The following is a 21469-nucleotide window of genomic DNA, read 5'->3' as shown; positions in this document are numbered from 1 at the left end:
AAGGTATATACAGTGCTATCTATACAGTGCCATCAAAACCTTCCCCTGCATACCATGGCTGTCCCTAAAATCCTTCCATCGAGCACCCCAGTCATGCCCAAGGGCCTCCCCATTGCCCCCATCCCATTCCCAATTTCTTCCCTCAAGCCACCCCCCACCCCGCACCCCAGCTCATTTCTAAAATCCTCCCCCGTGCCTCTCGGACTGTCCCCCAACGATTTCCCCTGTGCCCCCAACCCCAGCAGTCCATCTCTACAATCCTTCCCCCACCCCCCCTCCTTTGCCCCCACAACCTTCCCCCTGTACCCCCATCCCACCCTGAGAACCTTCCTCAACACCCCAACCACCCCCCTCCGTCGGGCCCTGCAGTGATTCCACTTGCCCCCAGCCTGGCCCTAACATCCTTCCCCTCACTCCCGTCCTGTCCCTAAAGCCCTTCCCCCCAGACCCTCACGGCCATTCCTAGACTCCTTTCCCCCGACCCCACACTTTCTCCCGTCACTCTTTCTCCCCAGCCCCTGCCGGTCATGCCCTACGCTCCTTCCCACAGCCCCCCCCCTCCCCTCTGTCCCTAAAATCGTTCCCCTGCCCCCCGGCAGCCCCTAAAACCCTCCCTGGAACCCCCCTCTCACTACCTACAGGCCTCCCCCGACCCCTCGGTCCGTCACTAAATCCATCCCCCCCCCCGCCCCCCCAGGCCTGCTAGAGACTCCTTCCCCCCACCCCCCCGGTCCGTCCCTGAAATCTCTCCCCCGGCCCCACGGCCTGTCCCCAACAGCCCCCCCGGCCCCAGCAGGGCTGGCTCTTTACCATCGCGGTGGGAAAGGCGCTCAGGTTCTGCCAAGCATCTCTGCAGCTGCTGCTGTTGGAGGTCACCCTCAGAGGGAGAGGAGGACAGGACAGCCAGTGCCACCAGGGCTCAGCTGCTGGGAGCCCCAGCTTGTGTGGCATCGGGTGGGCCTCCCGCCACGGCCCAGCACAGCCTGCAGGTCCCCTCCGTCGAAAAGTCACCTCCTCTGGGCCATGGCCGCTCTGGCAGGGCTCTTCCCAAAGCAGCCAACTCTGTTCCTCATGCCGACCGTCAGGCACAGGGGACGCTCACCTGAGAGCAGCTCCTGGCTGCACTGTGAGAGGGGGGCGAGGCCCGGCAGGAGGCCTCATAGCCCTGCGCACAGGATCCCTCTGAATTCAGCTGTTCCATTGCCTCAGGCAGCCAACACAGAAAATGGTGCCGCCGGGCATGCGGTGCCACGGTTTGAAACTCCAGTGCCAAGCCAGAAGGGGGGAAACTGTCAACCCGCTTGGTCCTTGATGTCAGAAAGAGCTCCCTTGCCTAGTTTCTTACCCGTTGCAACTCTCAGCTACACCACATGCTTGAGGTTTTTCTGGGCTTCTCTCAGGGAAGGAAAAGGATGCCCAACTGTGTGGATAACTGGCTAGCTGAAAGGGTCACATAGACATAGTCCAGCTGGCTGGACAAAAATGCACATCGCTCTCAGCTTATCTGAAGTAAAGCAAAATACACTGTCTTTGGCTGTCCTTGTTACACAATAACAGGAAGATTTCGGTGGGAAAAGAATGTTGCAGGTGGGAACAGAAAACTACAGAAGAGAAACTAGGGGCGGGCTTGGTATTTAGGCAACTAACCAATAATGAGCTTCACTTTTGTAATGTGTATGAGCTAATTATAACAAGGCATAAAAGGTGACTGTAAGGTTCAATAAGCGAAGTCTGCTGATCACTCATATTGAGTGACTGTGTCTTCCCTCCGTCGCGACAAATGGCGCCCGAACAGGGACCCTAGAGAGGGCTGAACCTGCGAGCCACGGTTCGACGGAGATTCGGGTACCGGTCCTGAAAGCAGCGCAGGAGGCGGAAGGGCACAGTCCCCCGCGCCCGGGAGCACCTACAGAGGGTCCCGCCGGCCACGCGTCGCCGAAGTCTCGCAAAGGCTGCAACAGCGCTGACGAAGGTATGGAGAGACAAGCGACGTATGTTTCGCTCATATGCTTTTTACAAAAGCGGAGCGTTCGGGACATAGACTGTAAAAAGGCATCACTCGGGTTATTAGCGTATGGGATAGCATCCGGGACCCCCGCGGCAGCGGCGAGCGGCGGCGTGCGGCCCGGCAGGCCCCTTCCCGGCCGCGGTTTCTCTCCAAGGCGGCACACACACCCACCCCACCCCCTCCGATCGGCGCCATGGCGATGCAAGCGGCCAAGCGAGCTGACATCTGGCTGCCCCCAGAGGTGAATCGGATCCTTTATATTCGGAACCTGCCGTATAAAATCACAGCGGAGGAAATGTATGATTTATTTGGGAAATACGGACCTATTCGACAAATCAGAGTTGGAAACACTCCTGAAACAAGAGGAACAGCTTAAGCTTCTCAAGGAAAAATACGGAATTGATTACAAACCCACCAACCCCCACCCCCCCCAAAAAAAAAAAAAAAAAGTGCTTCAGATGTCCCCTACAAGAAATGGGTTTCTGCCTTGACCTAGCAAACATCTCTGTGTTTAAAGAGAAGCCTTTTTGCCTTGATGGAGATAATTTATTCTGTATTCTGTATTTATGCTGTATTCTGAATGTGGAAATTGGTTGGGACTAGGAGGCTGGCTTAAAGGCATTTTGCAAACGGGATTATTATTTTTGATCATTATTGTAATAATAGTTTTTTGATCAAAACCAGCCAAAATTATTTGTAAGCATTAGGCATATCTGGAAGAGAATGCCTTTATTTGAATCAGCAGTTAAGGTGTAGTTTAGTCTGATACTGTGGTTTTATCTGCTTCTGGTGAATTTTTGAAGTGATGAAATCAGAGATACAAGGTATACTAAGAGTTATGAGGTAATAAGGTAATAATCTAAGTAAGGGTGCTGTCTTCTATGTCTACAAGTGCAATATGCTTTTATGTAGCAGAGAGAAACTTTGACAATAATGTTGCTTGAGCCAGATGTGCATGTGACAACTTGGGAAAAGGGATATCACAACTGGAGTGCAACAGTGTTTCTATGTCTGGCAGAGTGAAATCTTTCAAGACCTGAGTTTAGACAGTCTAAAATAAATTGTTAGTATTCAGAAAACCCATCTTAAGCCTCTTTTGCTTACATAGTGTTATGGAAGTCAACTGCTATTGTAGAGAATTAATAATTTTTTAATACATATTAACAAATACTACTATTTTAACTTGAGGCAGTTGAGTGAGAAATACTCACGTGTAGCATTTGAGGGAATGTCAGCATAAATCGCACTTACAGTAAGACTGCATTTTTAATTACTGTACTCGTTAAGATTCGATGATGCCATAAGGCTAAGGCCTTTTATCACAGATTGGTTCTGAACTAAAAGGTGTGTGCACATGTAGATATGCACATTTGTGTTATTTTCCTTAATTGGCTACAAAATAATATAATTAGGTTGGGGACTAGATCTTGGGAATTTGTCTATTATACTTCTGTTTGTTAAGGTACGTGCATAACACACAGCACCCATGTAGGCTTGGCTTGTGGCATAGCTGTCAAATTTAGCATAGACATTCAGACAGATAAGCAACGTACTCTTGTGTGTATCACCTACAAGCCATTATGGCTTAGTGTGTAAATCTGTATGTAACTATTGAAAAATCCACTTATGAATGTATATAGCTTAGAACTAATTTTTCCCCTTTGTTAATTCTTTGATATCAATGAGGTATTCTTTAGAAAATGTATGGACTGGTTGGTTGCATAAGGGCAGCTGTTATTTGGACAGAAAATTGTTAATGGTCAGGGACTTTCCACTAAAATATTTGCAAATATTCCTAGTCAAACATCAGTTTGGTTTCTTTTTGGGTTTTGAGCTTGCATTAGTCCATGTTCAGAACTTTAAAATTACCTTTGAATTTTTTAAACTTTTTATATCACTGGAACAGAAAGAGCATCTAAATTAAAGCTTCACGCTAACTTTATTTTTCAAGTATTTCTGGAATTATACTTCTGAACTGAGATTTTATAAGTTGGCTGTGTATTTTCCTGTGTTAAAGCGCTGTTATTGAAAATGGTCAACCAAGCCTATGTCGCCCAAAATAAAAACGGGGGAATTGTGGATAACTGGCTAGCTGAAAAGGGTCACATAGACATAGTCCAGCTGGCTGGACAAAAATGCACATCGCTCTCAGCCTATCTGAAGTAACGCAAAATACACTGTCTTTGGCTGTCCTTGTTACACAATAACAGGAAGATTTTGGTGGGAAAAGAATGTTGCAGGTGGGAACAGAAAACTACAGAAGAGAAACTAGGGGCGGGCTTGGTATTTAGGCAACTAACCAATAATGAGCTTAACTTTTGTAATATGTATGAGCTAATTATAACAAGGCATAAAAGGTGACTGTAAGGGACAATAAACAAAGTCTGCTGATCACTCATATTGAGTGACTGTGTCTTCCTTCCGTCGCGACATTGTACAACATACAGCTCCAGTTGACAGTCAGACCAGAATGACCTTCCTGCAGTGCAGGCGGGCTGCATATCTCCAGTAGCACCCACAGCCCCAGCCTGCACTGCTTTAGAGACAGCAAAGATCCGCGCTGATGAGAAACGCTCTCATGCACATGGCATTTCACCTTGTCCACGGATGTGAAACACGGGTTGCTTCGCGAAATTTAATTGTATGGTTTCGTTCCAAGGCAAAACAGACTGTCCAACAACTTCTGACTTACACTAAAAACCATAAATCTTCACCTTCCATATGAACGGGTACATGCCAGGATATGTACTGCTGATGAATTTTTCCGCATGTTGCTGGGGAGCAATACCTGCACGTGTTCATCATCCACCTCTACTGGGATTCCCTCTAGCTGGGTACGTTGCATCTCAGGGTTGTATGGAGGGGATTACCTCCAAGCAGCGGGACAGATCACCCCTGTCGCTCCTAAACTGCCTCTGCTGAGCATCTCGGTGCCTCCCACAGTGGTGGCTTGCTCAGGAAGAGGTGGCCTGTGATGGCTCCTCTCCAGTGCACATGCCCACAGGACCACCGAGCAAAGGACTATCCCACACCATCCTCCCCCTCTCTGAGAAAGAAAGCACGTACCTATCTATGGCTAATCTCCCTTCTGAAGCAGTACAGCTCAGCTGAGACCTCAGACTGCTTTTCTGCAGCACCTGGGATTCTTACCAACACTGTCTCCATGGACTCTACCCGGACTCAGTTTTGTGCAGAGGAGGTGTTTACTGCCGCATGCGCAACAGCAACGGCAAGGGCAGGCAGCGCAGCGATCTCCTGTTACCGAACGTGCTGCTCTGGGACTCCCAAACAGGCGGTCAGTTATAGCCCTGGCAAAGTTCTCCAGCAAAGCCACCCCCGATTTGTACCCACCTCAGCTGTACAAACACGGTGTAACCAGACGCGCAGCGGCTCTTTACCTCCAGCACTGTATGTCCCTTTCCTTCCCGTGTCACCACCACCTGCAAAAGCGCTCACGGAAATGAGCAAACCCCACCCGCCAGAAAGAGGCAGGGCTTTCAAAGGGAAGGAGGGTATTCAATGGAAGCTGCAGATGTGCCCTGCCTGGAGAAGGCACCACTGGCAACCCCTCCTCTGTGAGAGCTGGGGACATGCAGAGGGGGAGGAAGGCAGGCGTCGGGGAGGAACTAGAAGCCCTGGTTTGCTACTGCTGCAGTAGCCCTGGCTGGGGGGACAATAGAGCTCGCCATGAAATGACGATCAACCAAAATATTTCAGAGGGGCACAGCAGGGAGCACAAGCTGCTGGGCGTCAGCAAAGGGCTGTGCTCAGCTTCTCTGCGGCACGTTGTCACAGGCAAGGTGAACACGAAGCACAGGGAGGATCTGCAGTTCTACCTGCCTTGCAGGGGCTTGGCCTGAGCTCCCCCTTTGCAAACCAAGTCACCCTCCCACCACACCGCACAACCTCTGCTTCATGTACGTCCCAGCAACTGGGGTACCACATGCAGAGAAATCTGAGAGGTCCCCCCTGGTCACAGCTCTAGTCATCAGTGGTTCCAACACCTTCTGATGCTCAGGGTGTCCCCTGCGCCCTGGGTCCTCCCTCCAGGCGCCCCTCCTCCTCTCCATTTGCCCTGGAGTAGACAACATCACACCCATCCTGGGGAGATTTAAGCCCCAAAGAGCTCAGAACTGCCTGAAGCCAGCACAAAAGCCTATCTTCTCTCTGAGAGTTGCAATGTCCTTACACCCTCCCTGTCCTTCCCGTCTCGATCAGAAACCAAACAGGGGAAGCGGTGCACGCAGATACACAGAGAATACTGAATGGGACACACTGGCTCCTCTTCCAACTCCTTTATTGTCTCAAAGGTGTTTTCATTCTGTTGGAGGAAAAAGAGAGAAATATGTAGAGTCCCCAGGTTTATCCCTGGTAAGCACTTTCACATGTTCATTTAGTAAGGCAGATTAGATTGATTCCTCAGAGATTTTTTTTTTTTTTTTTTGGGGGGGGGGAGGGCGGGGGAGGAGGGGATTATAATGAACTCATTCAGTTTTTAAATCAGGCTTAGGAGCCACAACTCACTGGCTACGAATACATGTACACACATGCGTGTACAGGACAGCACAGAATACTCTATTTACTCATATGCCTCTGAAAAGACATTTTTTTTCTATTATTTGTTGTTCTCTGCATCACTTATGGCTGGACTGCATGGACAAGATGGTTTTCTTAATTCTGTGAAAACACTTGCATCTATTGATGCCTGCACCTAAACATAGTGATATGGTCATACAGCCAAATCTGCAAAGCGGATTACTGTTCTTACACCATTCTGGGCATAGCAGGCATACCCATAGAAACACCCCTGATGGCCTAATGGTCATGCCTATTTACACATTTATTTCTGCTGTTTCATCCTCTGTAAAGAACAAGTGCTCCTTTCCTCGACCTGTCTCAGAACAAATCTGAATACTTAAGGAATTAAAACAGATGAGTCGGCCAAAGGAAAATTTAAACATACTTACTTTAACAACGCCAAGGAGTTATTACTAAAATGCAGGCACTTTGACAGCAGGTATCTTACCAGTGCTGTGCAAAGTGACACAGAAAAGCCTCAAGAAAAATCTACTAGAGTTTGGGTCAATCCACTAAACCCCAGCACAATGGCTCAAGGGTAAGGGCACTTCAAAACAGAATGTGTCCTGAATCAAGTTAGGAAGAAGACAAAGAACATATCCTGCTGGGAAGATCATTAACGATTAGGAAAACTCGACCAGGCTACTATAAATTTGTCCCAGGTTAGAAAAGGCCAAGAATCTTTCAAAGGACACTACAAAAAAATAACATTTAAGACAAAAGGCAGTGTAGGAGCAAATGGAATTAAAAGGAGTCCTAGAAAGTAAATCTTTCAGTAATAAGCAAGCAAGGCTAATAACAATCTAGGGCACAGAAAAGATTAGCTCAGCACCAGGATGCACAGCAGATAGGAGAGCAAATTAGTTCTGTTTTACCAAAAGGTAAATGCGGGCGGGGGGGGGGGTGGGGGGGGTGGGGGGGTGGAAATGCAGTATTTAGTGTTTCTCTTTATTTTTCCTGCATCTAATTTTTAACTGTTAAAAGAAATAACACAAAAGCTTTATTTTTGCTAATGCCAGGCAACCAGAATCTGGAATTTAAATTAATCCTTTACACACTGCCATTTGGGGATCATTTCTACCAGATCCAACAAGGATACAAGGGATAGGACAAGAGGAAACGGCCTCAGGCTGCCCCAGGGGAGGTTTAGATTGGACATTAGGAAAAAATTCTTCACTGAAAGGGTTGTCAAGGCCTGGAACCAGCTGCCCAGGGAAGTTTCGGGGTGGCCTCACCACCCCTGGAGGCATTTCAAAGAGGTGTAGATGTGGTGCTCAGGGACACAGTTTAGTGATGGACTTGGCAGTGTTGGGTTAATGGTTGGACTCAATGATCTTAAAGGACTTTTCCAACCTAAATGATTCTATGATTCTATGCTGTTCAAAGTGACCTGCAGTCTTCCTTCAAAAAAGAGGGTTTATACTGCTGTTTCAATTGTTCTGGTTATCGGGTAATCCAGCCTCATAGCACTCTTTAAATTAAAGTTTACAAGCACCGAGATATTCCCCAGTGACTGCACTTTAGCTAGTTTGATATTAAGCTAGACATTTTTCTTAACGTGATTAGCAGCATACCTCAAGCTATGTTTGAACATATATTCTTAGGTGAATGGGAGATACTACCAGCTTTTCATTAGACAGAACATATGAGTATTTTAAAAAGCCAAACTCTAACAGAATACACAGCACAAGCATGTCTTTCTGCCAAGATATTTTCTATTAAGTAAATCAAATGCATATGTTCGGTCTCTCCCTCTTCTGTCCATACTTAAAATCCAGGCAAATTTGCAGAACAGCGCAAAGAGCAAGGTGTTAGAACTTAGAGAGAAGACCCACAACTTCTCTCGCACATGCTCTTCTGCTACCGGTAGCTACCTGCTTACCTTTGCACTCACATTTGTTACACAGCACACTTTGGTGCCCGGGAATTTGATTGATTTAGATTCGCCCTGACAGAAGGAAACCTTTTTTCTTAACCGTTTGACCTTGTTTCACTTCTAACTGGAAGATCAGTCCTGCCAGGAAGGAGAGGTGAAACCTCACGACAGCTGGAGGGTGAATAATCTCTCTTCAAACTCTAAAACTCTGCGTATCAAGTTTCCTTTACAATTTGTACTCCACCGGGCTATTAAAAATCTATGAAAAGCACAGCAAGAAATCAAGCCGCCCGCCAGTACAGAAGGTGCCAGCAGCTCCTCCTCGTTTCGCGAAAATCCAGCCCTCACCCTGAGGCTGCGGGACCAAATCCTGTGCAGCTGGAAGCGGCAGCGAGCCCTGGCCCCGGGGAAGGGCAGCTCAGCACCCTGCAAGGACGAGGCGCATCGCTCCGCTCCCCGCCACCCCGGGATGCCACACAGCCCCGGCGCCGGGCAGCGGCGGCAGCACGGGCTCGCTGACGGTAACGGCGACCCTCCTGCCTCCCCCGAACGCGTAACGAGAGGCGAAAGCACCGTCCGGGCCGGCGGCCAAAGCACCTGGAGCCGCATCTCCCACCCCGGCAGGCCCGCCACCCGCCGGGCCGCCACCCCCCCTCGCACCCAGACGGGGGGCGAGCCCCGGGAAGGGCCGCTGCCGCACCGGGACGTCGCGCAGCCCCTCCGAGCGCCGAGCCCGGCCGGGGCTGGCAGCGACCGTCTCCTCGGGACCTGATGCTGCCGTCCAACGGCCGGATCCCATCGCCCGCCGCGCAACGGACCGAGCACCCGCACGGCCGAGGGACCAGCTACGCGTGTCTGCGGGGACGGGAGCTGGGGGGCAAACCCACAAAGCTAGCACAGCTCTTCGCGACAGGAAAATACTTTATACCCCTGGAAAAACCGTTTACGATGACCTTTAGTCACACTTAATCCTCACTGGGTCTTACGAGCCTCGTCCCCATTTAAAGGCACAGCGGTCTTTACTTTCACTCAAGTGTTCATGCACAGTTCAAGTAATTTCTGTTTGGTCCCATTAACCAATTGGTTCTCCCTGAGCTTACCTCGTGCCCCAGCTTGCCCCATGGCGTCTGTTCCCCCTCCCGAGGCCGTGTGCTGCCAAGCGCCTGCGACACGCGCTGTCCTCCGGACCCGCTCCGCTGCTTCGCTGCAGACACATCTTTCCTCTACGCTGCCACTTAAGGCGCAGAGCTGCCTTCTGCTGACCACCGACGTGCAAGCCGTCGGTCCGCAACGCTTCCCGGGGCGCCGGGGGCTGCCTGCGGCGCGGCGCGGTGCGGGGCCGGGGGCGGCTCTGCGGGGGCTGCCGGCGGCTGAGGCGGAGCCGCGAGTGCGGAGCCGCGGCGCAGCCCCCGGGTTCGCCCCCTGCGCAGGGCTGCCCGCTCCCTTCCCTGCGCGCTCCCCGGCGCTCGCCGCCTCGCTCCGGCCTCTCCCGGAGAAGGGGTCCGCTCTCCGGCTGGCAAACGGCTCCCCCGAGCCGGGCACGGCCAGCGCCGCCGTCGCAGGAGCGTGTCGGGCCGAGGGGCGGCGGCGAAACGTCTCGAACCTCGGCAGCGACAGCCCCGACCGCGCGGAGACCCGGCAGCGAGCCCGGGCCCCCCGCGGGAGGCGGCTCCGGCTGACCGGCACCTTCACGCCGCACTCGCGGCCTCTGCCGCGGTCGTGCCCGTCCTCCGCAGCCGCTCGGGGGGCGCCCGTCACCCGCAGCTCCCCCGGCTCGCCCGCGCCGCTCCCGCAGCCGCCCCCGGGCAGGGCGGGGGGGGACGGCGGAGCCCTCCCCGGCTGCCGTGCGGGCTCTGCGGCCCGGGCACAGCGGCCCCGCCGGCGCACCCCGCAGCGAGCGCACCGCGGCGCGGGGGGGCGGGGGGCGGCCACCGGCTTCCAGCCGCCGGCTGGCCCCGACGGAGGGGCGGGCGGGGTCGCTCCAGCCCGCGGCACCGGTGCCGGACCGCCCGCCGGCCGGGAGGGGTGTCCCCCCGCCCCGGGTGGCCCCGCGCCCCCCGAGCCGCCCCCCTCTCGCAGCCCGGGCTGCTGCCGAGCTCCGCTGCCGAGAGCCCGAGCGAGATCGCTGCCCCCCGGGCCCCGGTGCCCACCCGGCGCTGGAAAAGCGCAGCCCCCTGCGGCGGGCTTACAGGCACCAGGGGCTGGGGGCTGCCTCTGCCTGCCTGTGCGGGTGTGTACACCGCATAACCCAGCGCTGACCCTACCTGCATGCACACGTGTGTGTGGCGGGCATGCCCGCTCGGCACGCGTGTGCCCACTGGAACACACTTCCTTGGCCGCAGCCGGGGGGGGCTGCAGCAGCCTCCCCTCTCTCCTGGGCTGGTACTGTAATAAGTAACTAAAGGGAATTTGCTGACCGACCAAGGTAAGCAAGAGGAAGGAACCCATCGTGGTGGCCTTAAGAACGTCCTGTTTAACAAGAAGAGACGTTTCCACAATGTTATCTTGCTGCACCAAGCATGGGAACGTCCTGTCTGACGAGAAACCAGGATAACAGAAGCAGCAGAGGGGCTACTGAAGGTGTCAGAAGCGACCTCGGGGAAGAGAAAAAGAGCTGCTCAGCTTGCTTGAGTTTGCGCGCCGCTGGTGGAGCAGGAGACTCCCCGGCCGCCCAGCGCTGTTTTGCTTACTTGTCGCTTGCTTTAATAAATCACATTTTCTAATTGGCCAGTCTCTGTCATTTCATTGGACAGGTGAACTCTAACAATTTTGGTGCCGTGACTCGGATAAGGGCAATCTGGCCTGAGGTCCGTGGCAGGGGAGGCGCCCCGCTGGATAAGCGGCCCTTGTCAGGGTGCTTCTACGCCAAATCCTTTACCGACGAACCTCAAATGTGACAGTACGCAAATAAAACCGGTTACCCCATAACCTTTGTGCACGAAGCCCGAATGAAGACGCAGGACGCGTGAGTATAGGCCGGTTCACCGTTCGGTTGGGGCTGGGTATCCTGAAGCGTGCTTGTGTGCGACGCCCAGGGAGGGCGAAGTGAGTGCGGACCCTCAGTAGTGCGGTTTCCAGACCCCGCGAGGGGCTGCGCCACGAACCAGGGGAAGCGAGTGCGTGAGTGAAAGAAGGCGCCTCGGAAGACGGGACAGAGAAAAGCAAGCCCTCTGATCCCATGGGTGGTTCTGGGGTCCAGATTAGGCTCCCACAGATACCACCGGAGAGTCCGCTAGGACTCATGATAAAATTTTGGGATGCGTACCCTTCTAGGCAGGGTAAGAGTAAAGTAAGATTGATACGCTACTGTATGGAAGTTTGGGGTGGGAAACAAATCAGGGGCGACCACCTCTACCGACCAGTCTTCGGGGCACCTGAAGACTGGATATGCCGGGCTTTGAATAGATATGTGAATTCAAAAGACCCCTTTAGCCCGGAGGAAAGTGAGTATGCTTCCTTATGGGTAGGGTCTGAAACTAGGGCCCTTTTGTTCCCGTTAAAAGAAAACAACGGGGGGAAAAGAAGAAGAATAGAAGTGAGGATGAGATCCCTACCTCTCCCCCTGCGTATATACCTCCACCGCCCCCCCTGCCCCCCCCCCGCAGCAGCCCTTACCACCTCCCTCCCTCCCCTCCCGCCGCTATCTAGACCCTGTGAAAGTGTTAAAGTATCGGGGTGAGTTTGTACAAAGCCCCGTCGCCCCTCGAAGGTGCGGCTGAGCCCTGCGGGACGCATGGCAGGGTGTTTGCTGTTTGCCTGCGAAGGCATGGTATGTAAGAACGCAGACTTAAAGCAACAAGGAGCAGATTTGCATTCAGGGTCAGAAAGAGTTAAAACAGAAGTGCTGTAGCAGAGGCAGGCTTGTGTAACCTGCAGAGCAGGAAGAGCATCTCCTGCCCCGAACCCCTCTGATGGTGGGGAGGAGGGGGTTGCTCTTGCTGACAATTGAGCAGAAGGACCTGACAATGTCACCCCGATTGCTGCAGCATTTGCAGCACAACAGGACCGGTAACGGCCCCTCTAGGGCAGGCAGCGGGTCTGAGGAGAGTGAAGGTGAATCTCGGATGGATGGGGAAATTTAGATGTTGGAAAGTTGGTTGTGAATAGGCCTGGATAGAGGTTTGAGTTGATTTTTACTAAGGTAATCGTGATGTAGAAAAGTTGATAGAAGGAACAGGGGACGTGTACAGAAGGTGAGAGAAGAAGAGCTGGGTCGTGCTAAACTGGTAGAGGAGATGAAGCAGAGGCCGAGGAGGAATACCAGGCAGAAGCGAATGAGCATATTGTAGGGAAAGTGGACACTGGAAGCGAGATTGCCCTGAGCTAAAGAACCAGCAAGGGGTTCTGGTGAACTAGGGACTAGGAAAAATGAGGTGGAATTTTTAGTGAATACAAAACCAACTTATTTGGTGTTAAACTTCAGTGAAAAGAATTTGTTACAGTTGTGGGAGCTGCTGGCCACCAGGAAAACATCCTGAAACCTTTAAAGTACAAACTAAGAAAACAAGTAAGAATGCCAAATTCACCAAAATCTTTAAGTGGAAAAGAAATCTTTAACCAGGTATATCTGGAAATAAATTCCAGGTAAGGAAAAAATGCTTTACCTGCTACAGTAAAAATGATAAGGGGAAGGCCTGCCTAGTTCAGGTAAAACAATATCCCTTGCTCAGCAAGGCTATGGGGAATATTGGCAGAAAAACTGAAATAACATACACTCTGTAGCAGTTCTGCTAATGTAAATCTGTGTGTTTTACCATGACGGTGACTTGTTATGGGATGTGCAGGTGAAACTCTGCAGCAGCAGAGGAGGTAGGAAAGGAGGAATTATCCTTAATACCAGATGGTAAAATCCAAACTGTAAGTACAGATCAGGAGCCAAACTATTCTAATGATTCTCGATTTCCTGCTGGCCGAAGAAGGAAGTGTTTGTGGTAAATGAAATGTTTCCAATTGCTGTTTGAAAATTGATGGCAATGGTGAGGGAGTTAAACAAATCACATCAGAGACAGGGAAGTTAGCCCATGTTCCCGTCCGAACTTGGAAAGACTGGAACATTGACTTGCTTTCCTGGCTTCTCGGGAGCCCCTGGGTAAAACGAATCCTATTTTATTTGTTATGTGGATTAGCCACCTTATTGTTTTTGCCGTGTGCTGTTCCACGTTTTATAAGATTAATTCAACATGTTATAACTAACATGCAATTTGCTACTATGATTTCACCCAATGATGTTAAACAAATTCGAGTAGTACGCCGAAATGTACAGTCGACAATACAGATTATATAGTTAACACAATATCAATTTAATAGCAAACAGGAATCTGGGAATAATTAACTATTAACAATTCATACAACAATGTAGGCTGATGAAGAATACAAGTAGAATAGCAAAGAAAACAACCGTCAGGAACGCACAGACGAGGATGTGGTAACGTCTTTTATACTTTTCCACCTCCGCCATAAGTTCTTGACGTGTGACAGTAGAAAAACGCACCCTCTGCCTAAACAACGAGAAAAAAAAAAAAAAAAGGGGGTTTTGATTCCCCTTTATAATGAACCATACAGGTTAGACGTTTAAGAAACACTCACCTTATGGGATGTTCAGAGGGGGAAATGCGCACTCCAGAGCCTTCCTCCCTGGCAGGTGACGTGGCGGTCTGATGGTGAGAAAACTTTGCATTGAAAGCAAGGACCTGCCATTTGGCCATAGTGCCATAAATGTTACCATTAACAAACTTACCGGAGTGGTAAGCTCGGGAAATGGGTCCAGGACTTCATCTGGACACTCAGCAGCCATCTTTTATCGTGTATGCCTTTGAACATGCGCATGCGCAATTTTAAACCCCACAGAATGTACTGGAACAATCTGGAAAGACCGCGCATGCGAAATCCCTATAGTCTAGCCATGATAGTGACGCATATATATTAATAAAAAAAGAATGTTTAAAGAAACTATAGTATTTATAGTTCATTTATTACTTAAGTGGCATGTATAGTTATAAGTGTTGTTTTTAGGTTTTGTTTTTGTAGGTTATTATTATATGTATTACCCAACCCTTTTGATTTATTTTGAAAACCGTGTGTTAGATGTAAAGTAAATTCAATGAATCGTTTGACAACCAGTAAACAACAAATAACAATTTCTTAACAAACATGAACTAGAAGTTGAATAACAGAATAACAGTCCAGCAAAGTCTCATGTGAGGTGGAAAACAGGCTTCTTCACTCGTGAGTCCAGCACGGTCCTGAATAATGTCGGGGTGGTAACTCCCTCTGTTCCCTCCACGATAGTCTGTGTCTGGTCCTTGGTATTTTTCTTCACGAGGTAACGAAGATGAACAGAAACAAATAACAAGTCACGTGGTAACTGCTGGAGATCAACAGTTTTCTTTTGTTTATGTAACAGTCTCTCGCACTCTGCTTTGGTATCCCATGGGTTCCACTACTCGGGGCGGATTGCGAGGAAGAGATCCCACTCTTCTGTACCGGCGTGACCAAAAACACTCACAAAAGCACATGCTGATGGTTACTGTAGTCACGATGAGACAAAGGCTGAACAGCAAAACCGTACAGAGCGTGTCGTCTCCTGCTCCCATCCTTTCCAAAATGATAAGGATTGTTTGTGGCAAGACAAACAAATTGGTCCGTGACCCTCCTGGTCAAGATTCAGGCTAATGCCCTGACCAAAACTGCACAATGAAAACGCATGCGCAGCCTAACCTTAAAGGGGCATGAAAATTTACCCCTTTAAATGCCCCTCTTGGCTCTTGATTCTTAACCCCCACAAACAAACCTTATATATGCTAAGAAATGTTGTATTGTGTTTTGTTATGTCATCCTGTTATGATAATGTTTTGAAACTAGCTTATGACATGTTTGAGTTTTGAGTTGTTAGCTAACGTTTGTTAGGGATTTGTAGTTCTTGTTAGTCATTTGTAGTTATTGCCTGTTATTGTTTATTGATAATGGTAAATGGGTTTAATGCTTAGATAAAGATTGTTAACCTCCTTTGTATAGTTGGCAGAATCTTTTCTCTGTCTCTATCTATGCCACCCACGGAGCAGCACTGTTGAGCCACGGGGCGGTGTGAAGGACCTTATTGGGACATCGCTATCTGTCTCACCATTGCTGGCTGACCGCAAAACAACACAGAGACGGAGATACCCGAATCACCCAGAAGAGGAGATCTCCGGGGAATGCCCTGCTTAAAACACCCCACTTCCGGACATTCATGTTGGGTTGTTTGCCGATGTCTAAATTGTGAGAGGGATTGGTCCTGTGTTTCATTTAAGAGACAACCTTACTGTATGAAATGTCACAATGATTCGATACGTACCAGGGGACCAGAGGATCAAGTGGAAATTCGTAAATTATTTTGTGGATGGGAACTGTCAGTACCTGAACTTTGGGAAGTACATGAAACAGACTGGTGCAGAGTTTTAAGACAGTGTACTATAAGATTCGCCTGGAAACGGGCACAACAAGCAAACAGGTGGAAATATATTTAAGAGATAACTAACTCTTTAGACCTTGGAAATTATTGACAGGATAACAGCAAAATTCCCCTCAAGACTACCTGCTGCTGCCGAGAAGATATTGATATCCCGTTGCTCTCTGCAAAAGAGTAGACGAGGAAGGCAGAGAGGTACTGAACAGTGGGGAAATGAAAGCTAGTATCCTATTAATGGTATTGGTTACCATGACTTTAAAAAAAAAAAAAAGAAAATGAGCATTACCCTTCAATTGGACCATAGGTTGATGGGAAGATTCAATAGAAGTTCGGTATAACGTGACAGCCGGATCCCCAAAATTCCAAGTTAAATTGGAAGATTTAGTCTTTTATGAACTAGACCCACCCAGTCGACGAGAAAGAACAATAAAACCTTTTTATCTCTGCCCCAGTTCGAATCCAGGGAAAAGCTATTGCAATTTCCCTAATCACTATTACTGTGCATATCGGGGATGTGAAACCATAGCTTCAAACTGGGACGTAGCCATTAAAAATAGATTCTTAAATATAACATGGGGACCCAGAGGAAGCAATCCGCCAGCTCCTAGCTGGGATAGACACACAGAGGACCCCCATCTTGGCAGCTGTAAGCACGTTATGTACTAGAAATCCTGCAGCCTAATGACCACGGATGGCTATTAGGACGAACCTGGGGAATAAGATATTGGGAACCTGGAGCTGATAGAGGGGTCTTAATATTTATTCAGAAACATGAACTAAAAACGCCACAAGCAGTGGGACCCAACAGAGTTATTAAAGAACAAAAAGGTAAAAAGGAAAAGCTCAAGGTAAAGACTTTTACAACCACAGTCACCCTGGCTGACTACTTTCATTTCTACTTTGGTGGGACCCCTCATAATGTTGTTATTGGTTCTGACTTTCGGACCCTGTATCATTAATAAATTTGTAACTGTTGTGAAAAACAGGTTGGAAAAAGTGCAGCTAATGGTGATGAAGCAATCGGAACTAGAGATGAAAATCATACCAAATGAAAATCCTGAATTAGATGCAGCTTGTGAGGTATTGTCTAGGTTTGATCAGCAAATTACTTATAAATAAAAGAAGGGGGGAATTGTAATAAGTAACTAAAGGTAATTTGCTGACCGACCAAGGTAAGCAAGAGGAAGGAACCCATCGTGGTGGCCTTAAGAACTTCCTGTTTAACAAGAAGAGACGTTTCCACAATGTTATCTTGCTGCACCAAGCATGGGAACGTCCTGTCTGACGAGAAACCAGGATAACAGAAGCAGCAGAGGGGCTACTGAAGGTGTCAGAAGTGACCTCGGGGAAGAGAAAAAGAGCTGCTCAGCTTGCTTGAATTTGCGCGCCGCTGGTGGAGCAGGAGACTCCCCGGCCGCCCAGCGCTGTTTTGCTTACTTGTCGCTTGCTTTAATAAATCACATTTTCTAATTGGCCAGTCTCTGTCATTTCATTGGACAGGTGAACTCTAACAATACCTCTGGCACGACCGATTTCCCTCCAACAACGAACATTAAAGGTAATGCTGGGGAGAGGCAAAACAGCTCACCGACTTACACCCAAGCTGGTATTTCTCCTGCAAACGCCTACTCTGTTTCAGTCATGATTTCATGCCATCACACCTCAAAAGCATCATTTTCCTGAAGCCAAATCACGACCAAACACACACAAAAACGACGCTGACCTTAACGCCGAGCGGCTCTGCCTTCCGGCAGGCAAGCTGTCGCGCTCAGGGCTGTGCCCCCCCGACCCCAGACCGCGCGGTGCCCCCCGAAAGCCGGGCTGCAGGCAGGAGCCGCCCCGGGGCCAGCAGCCGTCGGCAGGCGGGCAGGAGCCTCCCTGCCTGCAGAGAAGGGCTGGGGCTCGGCCCGCTCAGCGCCTCGGGGGGCAGCCAGGGCAGGGGGAGCTGAGCCCACCGGCGTGGGAATACGGAGCCTGCTGCAGGGGCCTGCGAGCCGCTGGAAGAAACGGGCTGCTGAAGGGGTAAGGCTCAAGGACACCGGGGTACAATCACTGTGGTGGGGGAGATCCCGACCCCCTACTCAAATGGGCCCCCGAAGAGAGCGAATCCCCCCGCCCGGGGAGCACGGGGAGTAAATTTAAAATGAACTCTACCTTTAAACTGCAGCGAGAAGGCAACTAACCAATAATTAGCTCGTAGGTGTAGGCTTTGGGCGGAACTAACCAACTTCACTGTGTAAACATGTATTGTGAGTAAAACTACGTGTGCAAGTCAGGAGGAGCGACCCCCCTTGCACCCGGCACCGCAATAAACACCCCGCTTTATAACTTACCCCGAGTTACGCAGTTTAATTCCGCACGTCAGACGGAATAAGCAGCCTTTTCACTAAGCAATTAGTTCTTCACCTACCATTTCCCCAGCCACTCTCTCACCTGAATGCGCTCAAACATCGACCTGCAGTAAAACTCTCCTGCAGAGCCTCTCTGCCTGCTCTGCAGCCTCAGGATTTCAGGCAGGGAGAGCAGTTCGCTGCTGCTCCTCTCCTGCCCCTCCAGATGCCTTTGCTCCTGCTGCTCCCTGCCTGCTGCCCGGGGGGGATGGGGGGTGATGGCTCACTCCCACCCACTGCCCTGCAGGACAGAGACATCCACCGCATCACAGACAGGGTCGGCCCGGCGAGTCTCTGCCTCCTCTTTCGTGAGGGCAAGGGTGTCACATAGTAAGTTTTCACGGTATCAACATTTCTCTTAATACAGGAGACAGGACTTCAGTAAGTTCCATGCTACTGCCAACAGTGTTGCACTGCAATTAATCTGAGAGAATTTGAGAGAAATCTCAAATAATATCCTGCAGTAGGAGAGAAATTATTTTAAAATTTGTTTTGATTGTGCTCAGCTTATTTATTCAAGATTTTGTCAGCAAGCAAGCATTGCTGTTTTTCAGTCCTTGACAAAGCGGAGCTCTCCTATTACCATTCCTCCGTCAGAACTCCAAGCAAGGATTACAAAGTTCGGGAGAGAAAAAATCCTTTAATAGACTGAATTGACAGGATTTTTTTTTATGTTTTCTCTTAAAATATAGATATACAGTTGTTATAAATTGAGACCACAATAGATCATAATCCAATTAAAATTTTTATTAATTATAGCAAGTAGAATATGAGCAAAAACAGCGCTGGACGACAGGGGAGTCTGCGCTCCACCAACTGCCGTCCTGAGCAGCCCAAACAGTCCCCTCCCATACCTTTTTTTTTTTACCTTCGTGTTCATGAAGCAGTGGAGGTGTTGACCCTTCATTCACATGCACAAGTGGCATCCTGGACACCTGGCGGTTATCTTATCTTTTGTTGCCCAATCTCCACACTGGGCCCAACATAAATCCTAATAAACAATACCCTAGTCCATAGTTTCTTACACAGTGAAGGCCTGATGAAAAGGCATATAATAAAAGGATTACTAAAGTTAGCATCACATTCAAAAAACAATCAAACTCTTTTCTCTTTCTCTAAGCATTAGTTCATATAGTTGCACTACTTTGAATAAAAATGAATCTTGACAATAGTAATACTATAAACACTGGAAATGCTTATTATTTTTCTTGTGCTCACTGGAATCCGTATATAATACAAAACACTAACAGTCAGACCACAGAGGATGCCAAGTGATTTGACATAATGAGTAACTGCTTTAGCTGTCTTTGTCCAGGTGTTACTGTACAATACAAAATTTGCATCTGAGTCCAAAGAACAGCAGACATTGGTGTTGGGATGCTGCATATTCAATTGTTCCACTTCAATAATGAGCTAAGTCGATGTCAGGAAGAATTTCTCCAGATAAAACCTTAAATTTACCAGAGGAGGGACCTAATTTGGCAGACTTTTAGTTACCACTCATCCTTTGTTTTTTTCTGTGTTCCCAAAGCCTTGCTGATGTTACAGATTTTTTGCACTTGAACATGATTGTGAACAAGAGTTGGCCATCAGGCCACAGATCAATAGGCAGTACTAATGAGAGCAAGAGTCAAGTTGATGTTGGTTCAGTCAGATTAAGCTTGCTCTTTGCTTAGCATGGTAAATGTTGATCTGCATCGATCATCAAGTTGTGTTCAGCAATCCTCTCAATTCCTCAGGACCGCTACTTTCAAACAGACTTTGTGCAGGAATCTTCAAACAAACCAACCCAAAACCTCCAATCCAAACAAAACAAAACTTTCATCACTTCCAACTCCCTAACGTTTGGAGATTGTGTTAAGATATTTTTAGATCTGTGGGTGAAAAATTGGCACAGTGGCGCAGAGCGTCATCACAGATGAGTTATCTTATATGTCTGATTTTTTTTTTTTTTTTTTTTTTTTGGTCTGCTTGCAATTTCAGATTTTCCAGAAAGGAAATTGGTTCAGTATGTCTTCCAAACATTCTTGCTACTTGACACAGTGCTTTGCAAAGAATGATGAAAACACAGTCTATGCCATAGGGGGCAGATGATTAAAAAGAAAAGAAGCTTTTATCTGTTACTTCTGTGTCATTCAAGAGTAATACCACTGTAAATACTACTAAGATGTTACAAAAGTGTACATGAAATCAGAATATGCTACAAATATCAGAGGTAGAGACACAATAAAGCATCAAAGAGCAATGAGAAAAAGGGAAATTGATAAATGTAAAAAGAACTTTTGAGGTAGACTAATGTTAGCACAAAGCAGATTAGTAGTTCTTAAGGTGGTGGGAGAAAAGATTCTGTTTAGTAGTATAGCATGTTCCAAAATAGAAATATTTTTGTGGCTACAAGTTAAACTCGGTAAAATAGATTCATTAGAGCTATTTGTTCATCTATGTAAGTGCTTTGTGAGCCACGTAATTTTAAAAAAAGCTTGATAGATATCAAATATATCTTGAACCTATGAGTTAGTAAGATCTATCCTATAAGTCACGTGTACCTAATTGCATACGCGTAGTTTAAACCAAGCCTCATCATTGCTGTTGGGGCAATGCACAGGACCTTAACGAGCTGCAGGTGAAACCCCAGGATGAGTTGTGGAGTTTGTGTTTGCTTTACAGAGTCCATGCTGACTACCCAAACATCCCAGCTATTTCTGCAAAGCGGTGTTGGGGTACGCTTCCAACAGAAACCAGCCTAATGGGTATTTTCTCGGGTAACAGAGAGAGCGGCGTGTGCTAATCAGCCGCCACTTTCTGAAACTCATTATAGTTTAACAGCTACGTTGGTAACTGATTCCAAATCTTTAGCTGCTGCTTCTGAAATGCTGAACTGCATTTCAATCTTTTGCACCTTGTTAGCAGCTCCATCTTCATCGTGGTACAGGCCAACAAATGCCCAGATACAAAGTTAAATCTCCACTAGTAGGTACGGGAAGCATCCTTTCTTTTTCTTTTTTAAATCTGCAGATCCATTTTTCCAGAAAATATGGTTCTTGATTTTTTATTCCTAATCCTATCAATCAAGTGAAATATTTTTCCCACTCCTTATTCCAACAATTTAAGGAAGTGATCATGAATAATTTATGCTGGCAACACACATTCCTTGACAACAGAAGTTACTG

At 48.5% G+C, this 21469-nt stretch overlaps 1 long non-coding RNA gene across 1 annotated transcript; it reads right to left on the bottom strand.

The window, feature by feature from the left end:
* Positions 1 to 6288: 6288 nt before the first annotated feature.
* Positions 6289 to 9649, bottom strand: LOC129783601 (uncharacterized). Its single transcript, XR_008745379.1, has 2 exons — positions 9563 to 9649; positions 6289 to 6329 (listed from the first exon to the last, which is right to left on the bottom strand). It is a non-coding gene; the product is annotated as an uncharacterized LOC129783601 (long non-coding RNA).
* Between the last annotated feature and the right edge of the window lie 11820 nt (positions 9650 to 21469).

The sequence above is a fragment of the Falco peregrinus genome, unplaced genomic scaffold, assembly GCF_023634155.1.
Source record: "Falco peregrinus isolate bFalPer1 unplaced genomic scaffold, bFalPer1.pri scaffold_58, whole genome shotgun sequence".
Lineage (NCBI taxonomy): Eukaryota > Metazoa > Chordata > Aves > Falconiformes > Falconidae > Falco > Falco peregrinus.
The sequence above is the reverse complement of the archived record's forward strand: the minus strand, read 5'-3'. Positions and strand labels throughout refer to the sequence as shown.